At 39.8% G+C, this 15342-nt stretch overlaps 1 protein-coding gene across 22 annotated transcripts in view; it reads left to right on the forward strand.

The window, feature by feature from the left end:
- Nucleotides 1-15342, forward strand: part of TRIM9 (tripartite motif containing 9) — a 111133-nt gene that overhangs the window by 1327 nt on the left and 94464 nt on the right. The gene's annotated exons all lie outside the window — the stretch shown is intronic.

Consider the following 15342-nt stretch of genomic DNA (forward strand, 5'->3'; position numbering starts at 1 on the left):
TACTGATGAGTCTGCGCTGCCCCAAACTTGGGAGTCTGCGCTGGAGCGGATGCGGGACCTGGTGCTTTGCCCCCAGGAGTGGGGAGTGTAGAGAGGGGAAAGAAAAATCCTGTGGTGGCTACGGTAACCAGGCTTGAGGGCTTCGGGCCCTGACCCTCCCCAGGCTAGGGACCTGGGGCTGAAGTAGCAGGACCAGAGGTTTCTGCGTGGTCTAGGCCTGAAAGCTGCGCAGGTGCGTCTCCCAGGGTACCCCGTGCTCCCAACCACCACGTACCCGTTGGTCTAGGATTCAACCCTTTTCCCCTTTCAGTAGTTGTCCTAGCAAGCTTTGAGGCACCTGTTACCATCGGATTTATCTTTCTGATCTCTTTTGATGGCGCCTCCACCAAAACTAGCTTCAAGAAGAGTGCCTTTAACAACATTTAGGTCATGCCACTCCTCTGCTCAGAATCCTCCAAACGTCCATTTCTTAGACGGTCCCTGGAATGGCCCTCCACGACCTGCTTGACCTGTTCACATTTGGTCTCATCGACCTTATTTCCTCCCACTCTTCCCCTCTGCTCCAGTTACACTGTCCCCTAACCAACACCAGACACATTTCCGGCCCCTGGGCCTTTGCATTTGATGTTTCTTCAACCTGGGACAGCCTTACCCAAAACCCTGTATTGGAATGGCTCACTCTCTTCCCTCCTTAAGATTGTCGCTCACGTGTCACCTTTGCCAGACCCTTCTGGCCACAGTTGCCGCCACTCCTCTCAGCCACCACTAACTGGCATGCTGTATATTATAATTATCCTGTTATTTTTGTATTTATTTATTGCTCCCCTCCTCTCACACTGGAAAATAAGCTTCATGAGGAGAAAGATCTTGATAATGTTATGCCCACCCTGCTTAGAAGGAAGGGAACCACTCTTGAGGAGATGTGTATAAATTGCACTTTTAATTTTTTTAAGATTAAAAAAATGTTTATTTTGAGAGAGAGCAAGACTGTGAGCAGGGAAGGCGCAGAGAGAGGGGGAGAGAGAGAATCTCAAGGAGGCTCCCTGCTGTCAGTACAGAGTTGGACTTGGGGCTCAATTCCAGGAACCTTGAGATCATGATCTGCCCTGAAATCAAGCGTTGGTAGCTTAACTCACTGAGCCACCCAGGTGCCCCATTCTAATTTTAAATAATTCACTTTGTTGGAGATGCAAAGGGTAAGACAGGAGTTCAGGATTGTTGTAAGGAGATTTTCTTCACATCATTGAGTTGCAAGCCCAAGGATCAGGCAGGGCAGTAAAGTTGGTGCTCAGGCCTCCTCTGTGCCCCACTAAGGATTTCCCAGCATTGCTTGGAGACCAGAAAGACTAGCCTTTGAGAGAAACAATGGGGTTAAGGCTGGAACATTGATATTTTATTTACAACAAGAAAAGAAATAAGGTATCACTGTTTTCAGCCATCAGGGAGGTTTTCTCAATTCAGTATTAATTGAATGTGACCTGTGTTTACAGTCATTTGTGTTCTCACATGTAACCTATTACATCTTATCTGTACTGATGAAAATCTACATCAGCACAAATCTGAGCCCTACTAGGCACATGCCACTATTCTGAAGACACTTCAATTTAAAATTGTTAATGATACTTAATTTTGAAAGTTTTCAAAACTTTAGTTCGCCGCCAATCTTTTCTTCATGTTATGATTTCACTCTTAAGCTGCTAACTACAGCCTCTTTTAAATTACCCTTCAAAACTACCCTTGGAACTAAGAAATTAATCTCCCTGTCTGAAAAAAGAACTTAGAGTCACAGGCTAATTAGGATGGTCAAACCACAGCATTATTTTTCTGTGACGGAGAGCCTATATACTTTATCCATTAAGACCAAAAGCAACCTTTCATCTTTGTCAAACCCTGTGTAGATTTGAAATGTTAAATCATTCGTTTTATGAGAAATGGAATTTGTGAGTAGACACTGGTGTGGACTGAGTTGAAGTTTGGATGTCTGTTAAAAAACCAATAATGTCAAAGACCTTGAGACATAAGTAGGCTAGAAAAGGAAGGTTAGTTCATGGGGGGCGGGGGGCGGGGAGAACATTTCTTCTCTGATCTATTGCACATTTTTTCCAAAATAGTGAATATGTATAATTTTTGTTCAGTCAATATCAGGATCATTAAACTGCCAAAAATAAATAAATAAATAAGGCACAAAGATGACAGATTTTAACATTTGCTTATCATCTTAGATGAACAACAAGCATTACTCGCCCATCTTATCTTCTTAATAAAGTAATTAATGTGTTAATACCAAATTTTCCCATATAGTCTCTTTATGCTCTGTTTCCACAAAAGCTCATAGGCCAGAATTTCTATGCCCTTCAAAACAATGGAAAGCAAAGAATTACATTAAGTAGTTTTCCCAAAGTTAGGCAAGTAGTTATCAACACAGGTTATTACTAGACCGGAAAGTTTTCATTAATGTTCTACTGTATTAATTAGTCATTTCTAGTGATTAAAATTCTATGAATAAGTATTTCCCTCAAGGACTAAATCATCATCTTACACATTAAGACAAAATGGCTGAAGTTTATTTTTAGAGGCTTTAAAAACAACTGGTTGAATCTCATTAGTTGTCAATTGACCAAATTAAAATACTTCTCACATGTGTATGGCCTTCAAAATCCATGAAAAATAATACTGCCTTATAAGAAAAATGTCTGGCAACAATTTATATTTAGTACCAGCATTTGCTAGGTTATTTTACCCAAGTTAGGCTGGTATGAAGAATTGCTACACAAAAAAATAATTTTGTAGATACTTTCAAATAGGCAATTGGAACCACTGCTACTGCTTTGTATTTTTAGCAATTCACATTTCTAAATCTAACATCCTCCTTGAATTCTTGGTATATTTTATCAATCACTGAATCAGTAATATATTTGTAACTGTTCTTTTGTATTTGTGCAGTTGAGCAAGGATTTTCTTTTCCTTTCTATACTATCTACTCTGAATCTTGTTTCAAATGTTATTTTTCTCTTACCTTCTTTTTTTTAATGAAAATTTGTAATTTAGGCTGCATTTTAAAATAAACTGTCAGTGCTTTAATTTTCAAACTATTCTGGAAAACAAATATCTGCTTTGTAGTATGTTGGCATCTCATCAAATATGTGTGTAGCAAAGCGTGTCATTTAATATAACTAAAATGATATTCAGTTAACTATAAGCAGTAAACACAGTATAATCTAGATGTTCCTACGGTAAATATAATAGGTAGCAGATATTCATGTTTTTTATATTTTTAGACTTTACTTCTAGGACAATCAGAACATTCTGTGCACAGTGTTACAGATATTGAGGAGAATGTATCAGAGAAGTCAGTTGTTCTTTGTACCAAGGCATAATAGAAATAGCTAGATGACAAGAGATCCCATTCCAGACCTGATGCTGCCACTTACTTGCCAAGAGCTTGAAGCAAGTCTTACAACTTCTATGCTTCCTACCCACAAAACTATACTTGTAGAAATATTTTGAAAAACTAATTTAAATGTTTATTCATTTCAGTTTGGCACAAGAGAAAGTTTTGTGTAAAACAGAAGTTACTGTCTCACTAGTCAACAATTATTGCATAAAAATCTCATGCCCTAATTTTGGAGACTTTGCTCGCTCCTTTCAGAGCACAGGATGCAGTAAAAGGCTTCTCTTGAGGGTGGCCTGAAAGACTGAGCCATACCCTCATGGGTGGTGGTGGGGGGGCGGTTCAGAGAATACTCAGTTGAATTAAGCTCAAGGAATGAAAACACTACACAAAGATTTATGTATATAGTAAACAAAGGGATTTTATTTTTCAATAACAAAGCTAAAATGATAATTGATAGGACTCCGTTGTTTCAGATTCTCCAGTGAAGATAGTGTTATCACTCTGAAGTAGCAGAAATTGTTCTTCCTGTATATACCATGAAACAATGCTATTAATTGAAATTTCAGGTTAAGTCGCAGTTTGCATAAAGTAAGAGAAAACTATCATAGCTATCTGTTATTGACTAATAATAATACACAGTCAAAAATTATCCTTACTTTCAGTGCAGTAAATTCTCTCATCTAAGCATTTCTCAAAGTGTGTGCATGCATACAACTCAACCTTGGCACAGGGGAGGAAAGAACCCATTACATGGTAAAAAAGAACAAAATCGTTCTAAATAATATCATTGTTATCAATTTTATCAGGGACTCTTGGTTATAAGGAACAGAACACCCACTTAAGTGATCTCAGAGGATTTCATGGGTATGAAACAAAATCAAGTTTCAAGGAGGACAAACTGAAAAACTAGAAACTAAGTTTATTCTCTGTATCAGTCAGGTTAGACTAAGTTATGCTACAGTAACCACTTCCTAATCTCCGTGAATTATAACAGCAGTATATAATTTCTTACCTCAGTGCCCACTGAGAATCAGCTGTGGCCCTTCTCCACATCTTCTTATTCTTGAACTTCAGCTGAAACAGCATGTTTGGAACATGCCAACCTTACCATAGAGGGAAGACAGCAAAGCAGAACTACTCAATAGCACTTGAAGTTTCTACTCAGATGTGGCGTTTCGCCTCTGCTTATATTCCATTGGCTAAAACAAGTCATGTGGCCATGCCTGATGTCCCTGCAGCGGGCAATACACTCTTCCAACAGAGAGAGGCATCAGAAAAGGACCCTATAGAGGGGGGCAGAGGATATTTTGGACAAATAATGAAAATCTGCCACATGCTCAACTCCCTCATTCTGTCTCTTACAGTGGTCCTCTTTGGCCTGAACAAGGCCTGACAAGAGTCCTCCAGCCCCAACTCAGAATGACATTTCAGTGCAAGTGTTCACTATCATCTGGATAGAGTCTCTGTCTCTTTCCATTCTCAAGTTTAGAGAAAGAATCTGATTAGCTCAACTTGAGTGAGGTATTTCCTGATGGTGCTCCAGGTCATGATCCCACCCCTTTGGTGAGGTGGATGCAGAAGACTAGAGTGAGGCACTCACCTCACGTGCAAAATTTAAGGGGGCACCAAACCTCAGTAATTCGGGGGTGCCTGGGTGGCTCAGTCAGTTAAGCGTCCGACTTCAGCTCAGGTCATGATCTCTCAGTCAGTGAGTTCGGGTCCTGCATCGGGCTCTGTCCTGACAGCTCAGAGCCTGGAGCCTGCTTCGGATTCTGTGTCTCCCTCTCTCTCTGCCCCTCCCCTGCTCATGCTGTCTCTCTCTCCATCTCAAAAATAAATAAACATTTAAAAAATTTCAAACAGTAATCAAGACACAAAATATTATAATACAATATCTTAAACAATAAAAATTAATGCAAAAAATCCATGATGGACAACATATCAACATTTTAAATAAAGACAAAGTCAGGGGGGCACCTGGGTGGCTCAGTTGGTTGAGCGTCCAACTTCGGCTCAGGTTATGATCTCATGGTTATGATCTCACGGTTTGTGGGTTTGAGGCCTGCATCAGGCTCTGTGCTGACAGCTCAGAGCCTGGAGCCTGCTTCAGATCCTGTGTCTCCCTTGCTCTCTGCCCCTCCCCCACTCACACTCTGTCTCTCTCTCAAAGACAAATAAACGTTTTAAAACATTTTAAAAAAATAAAGGCAAGGTCAGTAACAGTGCCATGTTGAGCCATATTGGAGCCTGTGTCAAAAGGAAATATCAGTAATATTGGTCCTCTCTTTGTTTAATATGTTGACCTTTTGTTCTTCATAGATTCTTTGCATTAATTTTTACTTTTAAAAAATACTGCATTAAAATAGTATTAATGTTGATGACTGAGGTTTTTGGCACTCCCTTAAATTCTACACCGGAGGCGAGTGCCTCACTCCCCATCCCCCCTCCCCCACCTCCAGTCCCAGCCCTGATGGACAGAGGAAAGCTCCAGGCAGAAGGCCTTTGAGAGCAGCGGGGGCATGGAGGCACTGACTAGTACCCTTGTGCAGTCTGAGAGGAAACCCTTCTGGGTGCAGAAGAAAGCCCCTTTGCTCTCCTTGGATCTTCTGCATTCTAGCTGCAGCACTAATCTCTTGAGCTGCTTTGAAGGTGAAGCAAGACTTGATGATGATGAAAAAGAAGACAGAGAAGTATAGCGAACACCACAGCTGTAGCTCGCTGCTTCCTCTCCCCAGCAGCGTTCCACCACCAAAGTGATGTGTGTTGTTATTACTATTAAATGTTATGGTGAATGTGGCCACATCAGAGCAAAGCAGTTTCTGACTTGACTTATGTATGAGCGGAGGAAGGAGCACAGAAGGTGCCAAAGCATGATTTTGTACTAACATTGGGTACCTCTTTTAAAGTATGTAGTTGGGTTGGGAGTGGGAGAAAAATAAATTCATATAGTTTCATGTCAATAATTGCAGCTACTTCATAGAAGGAAAAAAGAGCTTTAGTAACCATGGAGTTCAGTGTTTTGTCTTTTTGGCTTTTGGCCTCATAACGGCAGTATTCTTCTTGCCCTAGTTAAATGCTTCCCTCACCACCAGTTCCTACCGCTGCCCAGTGCCTGCGATTCTGGTGGGGTTGCCAATCCAACGCCCTGCCTTACCTGACCAGGTGGGAGGGCATGTGACATAGGCCTGGCCAGTCATGACACCCTATCCCTTTGGCCCAAGTGATTCATTTAAAAGATTAGCACGTGTCCCAAGCCAGTCCAATCAGCGTCCTTTCTGAGGTTTGTATCTACTGAGTCAGGGACAGAGAGCCTTGCTCTTCTCTGGGCTTGTTAATATTACTCAGCTAGAATAATAGAAGCCAGAAGCTGTCTATATCCATGCCTCTTCCACCTACCCTGTAAGTAGAAGAAAATAAGGCAACCCACAGAAATACAGAGCTGAGAAATGGAGAGAGAATTCGGAGAACAGTATTTGAGCTTCTGGAACCTGTCATGACTGAGGCCAGCTAACCCCTCTTGCCTTTTGAGTTACTGAGCCAAGAGACCTCCCTCCTTTTTTGCGTTAGCTAGTTTGTGTCAGTTTTCAGCCACTTTCAACTGAGAAGTCCTAACTTATAAAAACAAATTAACACATGTGAACATTTGTGTTTGAAGATACTAATTCTTACTCATTCTAGATATTGTCTCTAGAATATTATATTCTGATGCCAAAAATACAAATGGAAAGCACTTTTGATTTAATGAAGCAGGAATCATGTGATGTTTAATCTAACACTGTCTACCCATTCGCTGCTGTGTCGTCTGTACTAGCCTATTGGCTGTTTTCCTCTATTCTTATTGAGGGGTTGCTTACAAAGAAGCGTGAGGAAATTTCCTTTTTACCAACTTTAAATTACTTGGTGTATGTGGTGATCATACTGTCAAGGGCAACAGGCTGGACAGGGAGATTCTGAAATCAATAATCAATTTTATTTTTTTTCCAAAGTCAAGAAACCTCTGAAAACATACATGTTGCTTTGACCCATTCTCTAGGTCAGAGTTTCTCAAACTGTGTTCCCTCAAAGTTTCCATGATTAAATAATTTTGAGACACTCCACTCTACATGTGCTCCAGATGGTCCACATTGTACATTATTATAACAATGTACTGACCCATTCGGCAGCAAAAAAAACCCTGCTTGATTTAATCTAGAAATTTCTAAACTTATTTGTCTTTGGAAACTTTTTTTTTTCATTTTTTTTCCAGACTTATTGTGATACTATTGACATATAGCCTATGGAAGTTAAAGGTGTACAAAGTGATGATTTGATACATGTATATATTGTGAAATGATTGCCACAGCAAGGTTTGTTAGCACATCCATCCGCTCACACAAGTGCCTTTTGTATGTGTGTGGCGATAACTTTTAAGATTACACTCTGGGGGTGCCTCGGCTCAGTCAGTTAGGCATCCAACTCCTAGTTTCGCTCAGGTCATGATCTCACGGTTCATGGGTTCAAGCCCCACATTGGGTTCTATGCTGACAGCATGGATCTTGCTTGGGATTCTCTCTCTCTCCCCTTCTCTTTCTCTGTCTCTCTCTCTCTCACTCTCTCTAAATAAACATTAGAAAAAAAAGATTTACACTCTCAGCTTTCAAGTATATAATACTGTATTGTAAATTATAGTCATCATGTTATATTAGATCCCTAGAACGTGTTCATGTTATAGCTGGAAATTTGTACCTTTTGACTATCATCTGTCCATTTACCCAACCCCCAGCTCTTGACAACCACCATTCTATTCTCTATTTCTTTGGGTTCAGCTTTTTTAGATTCCACATATAAGTGAGAACATAGAGTATTTGTCTTTCTCTGGCTTATAACCTCTAAGGTCCATCCATGTTGTTGCAAAAGGCAGACTTTCCTTTTTTTTTTGGCTGAATAATAGTCCTCTGTGTACATATACCACATTTTATTTATCCATTCATCTGTTGATGGACACTTAAGTTGTAGAACCTCTTTTTTAGTGCCAAACAAGTTTGGGAAACACTGTTCTAGACAATGATAAGCCAGTAGCAAAGTAAGTTTCTTGTGTATGCAGAGTAGACTACTCTAAAACTCTAGTCTATGGATAACTGTTCCAAATAAGACTATCCTTAAACCATATGTTGATTTTTTTTTTTGAGAGAGAGAGAGAGAGAGAGCAAGCAAACAATCAGGGGAGGGGCAGGGGAAGAGGGAGAAAAAATCTTAAGCAGGCTCCATGCCCAGCGCAGAGTCTGACACAGCACTTGATCTCATAGCCATGAGATCATGACCTGAGCCAAAATCAAGAGACAGACGCTTAACCAACTGAGCCACAAAGGCACCCTTGTATTAATTCTTAAAACATGTATTAAAAATTAAATTTGGGGTGCCTGGGTGGCTCAGCAGATTAAGCAGCAACTCTTGATTTTGGCTCATGTCATGATCTCACAGTTCATAAGTTCAAGCCCCCCATCTGGCTCTATGCTGACAGTGCAGAGCCTGCTTGAGATATTCTCTCTCTCTCTCTCTCTCTCCCTCAAAATAAATGAACATTTAAAAAGTTAAGTTTATGTTATTTTTTTATTTTTAAAATTATATTTAATGTTTATTTTTGAGAGAGAGAGAGAGAGAATTGAGCAGGGGAGGGCAGAGAGAGAGGGAGACACAGAATCTGAAGCAGGCTCCAGGCTCTGAACTGTCAGCATAGAGCCTGATGCATGGCTTGAACTCAACGGACTGTAAGATCATGACCTGAGCCGAAGTCGACTGCTTAACCAACTGAGCCACCCAGGCACCCCTATGTTATTCTTTAAATATTAAAGTTAAAGATAGAGGTAAAAGCAATTAATGTAAATTGTATAGTATTTATATACATATGTCCAGTATATGTTGCTTTCCTTTGTATTGTAAATAACTGAAAAATTATTTTAGGTATCAGTAATACTAATGTAATATAACTATAAATAATGGCTTTGATCCACTTTGACTATTTTTAGGCATTGTGTACATGATGCCAAGTGACTTATTTGACTGAGTTTGTCATTAAATTGTGGTAGACATAAATAGATTGTTTTAAAGTACTTATGATAAAGCAAAAAACGATAATTAAAAGTTTAAACTCTAAAGTTGCTTCTGTGACAGCATATCACAACAATTTATGAAAGTTAAAAGAGCAGTGCTTGACTGTTATATTCTAGGCTTTGCTAATATTTTCAAAATGACATTTGGAGTCAATTTGTAACCTTGGAAGAAGAGTTAGCTATAAAATGGCCCCCAGCAGTGTACCTATATTATTAGAGACCATCTAGGCTTTGTCAGCAGTGTGTCTAATTAATCCCAAAAGACATCTCAAAACCAAAAACACTTCCCTGCGGTGTTCTCACAGCAGTTTTATCCCAACCCCAAACTGGACCCTTGTCTGAAACTCAGAGTGAGATTATTCAGAAAAACCCGAGCAGAATACACAGAATGCACTCGACACATCGTCAGGGAAATCATCACAATTTCACTTCACTTTTGTTCAGCCCTGGCATTGTCATCTTGTTAACATTGATGGCTTATGGTTCAGCATTTTGGCCACGGATCCAGCCATACTCCCATCTGCCTAAGTTACCTCTTCCTTCTCAACCCGAATGGTCTTCCAGTTTCCCCACAGAGCCGTCTCCCAGTCCAGCAGCCCTGCCCTCCAGCATTTTTTAAAACTCAACCTTCAGACCAGCTGAGCTGGCCCTGACCTTCCCACCAGCCCCAACCCACCAGCCAGCCGGAAGCTCAGTGCTGCTCTTATTCCACCAGAGTCACCCCTGCACCTGCGCCACTCCCACCCCAGCTGGGTTTAATTACACTTTTTTTCCCCTCAACTGTAGAGTTTTTTTTTCTTCATTTTGACTGACTCATTTTAAGCTGAAAAAGCAAGAAAACTTGTCTTGAGTTTCTAATCATGAATAAATAAGCATCACCGACTCTTCTCTCTTCCTCAACATGCCTGTCTCTACAGACTCATCTACTCCATGGTCTCACCTCTCACTTGCACCTGAATGTCTGAACCAGCCATCAGTCTCATTCCCTTTCCCAACGTGTTCCCAAACTCTCTTCTGTCTTCTTTCCACGCCCCTCCACAGCTCCCATCTCTGTGTTCCAACACTGAGCATCTCCCAATGTATTATAATTGCATATGTTAGAATCTTCCACTGGACCCTACTAACTCAAAGTCTCAAAGTTTCTTGATATGCCCTTGTTTCCTCCATTAATGCACTTAGTAGATATTTGAAAAGGTTTAATGAAGAAAAGAGTCAATTAACAGATGAATGATTAGCAAATATTCCAATATTTTAAGTTTTTCATATTAGTCTGACATAATTAAATTTGAAAACCTTCTATTTTATACTTTTGTTTAAAATTTACTGAGCACTTACTACATGACAGGAACTGTTCTAAGCCACGTCCAAGCACTTTCTCACTTAATCTTCAGAATTCACACATCTTCCTATGAGAAAACCGGGGCACAGAAAGATTATAAAGTTGTACCAGCTGTAAGTGGCAGGGCCAGGGTTTGAATCCAAGCTGTCTGACTTCAGAGCTCATGTATTTAACTGCTATCTGTCCTGCCCTCTGATAATCACAGGAAACACATGTCCTATAAAGCACTGTTTTATGATGCTGCAAATTACAATGGCATAAACAAATAACTGAATTCCTTTAGTTCTCATGTATGAAAATTACTGAGCAATTAAGTCATTTGTCTCCTAAGTTTCCTGGTGATAAAGTAAATTTAAAAAGAAAAATATGGGGCAGAGAGAAAGGAAAGACAAATATGTTGAGTATTCCATAGACCAGACCATCAGAGGTGCACTGGGTAGGCCAAATTACCCTGGGAGGGCTCTGTCCTGCCTCCTTGTCCGAACCAATCAAGCAACAGGCAGGCAGTGGGGTTCTATCAGCTCACTCACTGATTCATTGTCCTCTTATAACAAAATAATCATCTTAAAATTTTTATAGACAGAAATAACATAAAAGATTAAGTTGAGGTTTTTTGGCATTTTCAGTATCTTTATTTCTGCAGCTCTAAAACATTTACAAGTCTATCTTGGAAAACACAAAACTATGCTTAAACCCATAAGCGCATGTCTGCTCTGTTTTCTTGGACCTTTTGCTGAGGTGGTTAAAAGAAAATACATACATTCCTTTTCGAGAATATACACCTGGCCTGCCTTTTCCATAAGTATGAAAAGGAATATATGAATTGGAAAAGCCTATTGTTTAAGAATGGGTTTAAGCACTGCCAAATAAAATTTGTTTTTTATAAGCCTTGCATAGAGCCAGAACTGTGCATTTTATACTAATAGCTCTGGTCAAAGAAGAAACTGTTCCTTAAAGAATTAGCTTCAGAAGTAGAATGCTTAACATTGTTCTTTGGTGTGGGAATAGCCACCTTCTGTCATTAGCCAGTACACATAGATGGTTAATTCTCATTGACTGCTGATTTATTCATGTGAAGCTGCCTTTCCAGCCAGATAGCATCAATTCAGCTTTATTGAGATTTTTGTTCACCCTCTCTTTACTCTTACTTTGCTTGCAGCTTGCATTTTAAGAAGCAACTGTTTGACACCAAATACTACTCTCTCCCGTGCTCCAGGAAAAGCCTGGGACAGGGCCATGCTGTTCTGACCTATGCTGTATGCCAGTCTAAGACCTTATCTAATCTCTGAAAAAGCAGGTTGCAGAGAGAAGTAAATGTGAATATGGGGGGATTAAACAGTTTCTTCCTAAGGCAGGTCTTCTTAATGGGCTTTTTGATTCTGTAGGGAGAAAATGCTTGGAAGGTCAAAAATATACAGGCTCAACTGTAATTACAGCTCACCCAAAGCCAAAGGAAAATAACTCTATATTCTATCCTTTTTTACTGCTTCTACTTTAATTTCTGTTCATCACTACAAAACACCAACAACTGATTTTACTATAGATATATGTGGTACATTTACATGGTATTCCTGATGATGTTTATGCCATCACCTGGACACAGGTTCATGATAAAATGGATAACTTGATAAAATGGTGTTGCCTGTGCCATCCTCACTCCTATATCTATGAAATGGTATCCCAAGAGCACTAGTCACAAAAAATCAAATGTAAAGTTGGACTTCCATCCAATCTAATAAATCTTACATGGTGCGAATAAATCTGTGGTGCTTTTAACAAGCAGACGTTATTGATTTCATTGACCATCAATCATCTGGCCAGACTTAGCAAGGAAATATAAATAGCTTCCAACACACAGTTCAATACAGTGTGAAGAAGCTTGATGTTTACATTCAACTCATGTTATCTGGCTACCTTCTGCCATTAAGGAAGCAAATCTTCTAGTAGTGGAATGAAAATATTGCTCAGCATTAAATAAAATTTTCTCTAACTTTCTATCTTGAGAGACAAGAAATATGGAATACAGAAACTTGGACAAGCACTGAATTTCCAGGCTAGCTTCAATAAGCATAATAAGCAAGGGCACCTGGGGTAACTACCCTTCTGTTACAGTTCAAAACTGTCACCTTTCTACCTAGACTTAGGTAGAATCCATGTCCATGAGGAGGACATAGATTTCTGATTGCTCTGGTTGTCTCATAGAAACTTAACAGAATACCATAGGGGAAGGGAAGGGGAAAAAAAATTTCAAACAAAGAGGGAGGCAAACCATAAGAGACTCTTATACAGAGAACAAGCTAAGGGTTGATGGGGGGGCAGGGGAGGGAAGAAATGGGTGATGGGCACTTATTGGGATGAGCACTGAGTGTTGTATATAAGTGATGAATCACAGGAATCTACCCACAAAACCAAGAGCACAGTGTATATACTGTATGTTAGCTAACTTAACAATAAATTGTATATAAAAAAATGTTGTAGAAAAGTTTGAATTCATAGTGAAGTCCAGTTATGTAGATCTAAAACATACTAGTAAATATTGGTGTTGGTTGGCAAATCAACACATAAATATTTTACATTAATTAAAAAATACATCAAACCAAAGAGAAAGTCCATGCTTCTAGCATTGACAATATCCTTGATTGTTGATTTCCAAAGAGGCTGTACCATCTCACATTCCTACCAGCAATATATAAGGGATCCAATTTCTCCATATTTTCACCAACACTTTTTGTTTAGAGCCATCCTAGTGGTTGCAAAAGGATATCTCATGTGGTCTTGATTTGCAATTCTCTAATGACTGGTAATATTAAACATCTTTTCATGTGCTCATTGGCTGTTTTTCTATCTTTTGTAGAGAAATGTCTATTCAAATCCTTTGCCATTTTTATTTGGGTTATTTCTCCCTTATTAAAATGGAAGGGACAGCGATGTGAGCCTCTCTTCTCTCAAAGACACAGAAAGTAAAAAGCAGACACAGCACTGAGTATGAGGAAAAACTTGTCAGGCCCACCAGGACCTGCTGCTAATTTCTTGCCCAATAACCTCTATCAGCCAATTCTGGTAGAGCTTATCTGAGCTCTGCCTCAGAATTGGCTCCTGACGAATAGGAAACATGGAAAAGTAGTAGGAGGAAATAATTTGGTTATCAAGGTACCTGGATATGGTGGCCGTATCTCCTCCTCAACTTGAGTTACACTTGTGCCAATTTTGGTGGTGATATTCACTCATATATTATAAAGTTTCAGTGGTGCTATGTTTTCTGTTACTTATAGGTTATCAACATGGTATTAAAAAATTACCATCACCTTAGGGTGTCAAGATGGTGGATTCTTCCCCTATATTTGAGAGTTTTAAGTTGATAGAATTGGGACACTAGATGTTTGAGATCACTTTCTAACCCCCTCCAAAATCAAAGGAGTAAATCCCAGAACACTTCAGTAAATTGCCAAAATCACACAGCATGTATTATCAAAAACAAAACAAAAACAAAAAATGTTGATTTCTTCGAACTTATATTAAGAATTCTGAACATCCCAGGACCCATTTTCAGTTGCTTCTGTGTGTGTGTGTGTGTGTGTGTGTGTGTGTGTTCGGTGAAGGTCAATGAAAACACCTATTTTCTTTTAGAGGTTCTCCTGTGCCCCCAGATAACTATAATCATGGTTTTCTATACTGCATGATCACAACTATCAAAGTTTATCTTAACTGTGTTGTTCTCTCTTTAAGGGGAAATTGTATATCTCTATACTATTGAATTAATGTTACTTCCTTATAAATAAGATATATTTTTTTTTTAATACTGGCCCTCAATAGACAGTGCCTTTGCTCAAAGGATCAATCCAATGGAGGAGTTTCAGCATAAAAACTGGAAAGGGAAGAATTTATAGAAAATAAGCTTTGTTTTGTCCCTTACACACAGAGAACTGAAGCATTACAGCATGGCTGTCCCCTTGGATTGGTTGTCTGATTGGGTACTGCCCTAGCCAAAAGCACAAAAGAAGTTTATGGGATGAAACAAAAGAGAGTCTCCTGTTGCTCTTCTCTCCCACTCCGGTACACTACTTGACAACTCTGTTGGCACCTTACTGACCACCAGTGCTCTCTATTTCTCCCCTCCCCTCCCACAGTGGTCTCCTGTGAATCTTCTGGTTTCTGCCTACCTGTCTGAAAGCCCAGCTTTGGTTCCAACGGATGTGCCTTTGTTTGGTCATCGCCATGCCTTGCTCTGACCTCTGTGTATCCGTTCTCTTCACCCAACCCTAGCTAGACTCTTGACGAGCAACTTCTGGGAGTGTCTCTCTGCCCAGCCCTTCTGGCTTGTGCATCCTCTGCCTCCAGCCTGACACTGGCTTTCCTGGCTGGCTTCCTTCCCAGTGAAGGACCCAGTGCTGACAGCTCCTCAAATCATACCTCACGGGTAGCAGCTTCAGAGCTGGCACTGATCCCAAAAATAGATTACTGTAATGTACTTGGCCCGTCACCCGTAATGTTAAAATAAGATTATAACATATACATCTAGG

This window comes from Lynx rufus, unplaced genomic scaffold (genome assembly GCF_022079265.1).
Source record: "Lynx rufus isolate CCGP_SWC_20201006 ecotype Redwood Valley unplaced genomic scaffold, mLynRuf1.p SCAF_17, whole genome shotgun sequence".
In the NCBI taxonomy this organism is placed as follows: Eukaryota; Metazoa; Chordata; class Mammalia; order Carnivora; family Felidae; genus Lynx; species Lynx rufus.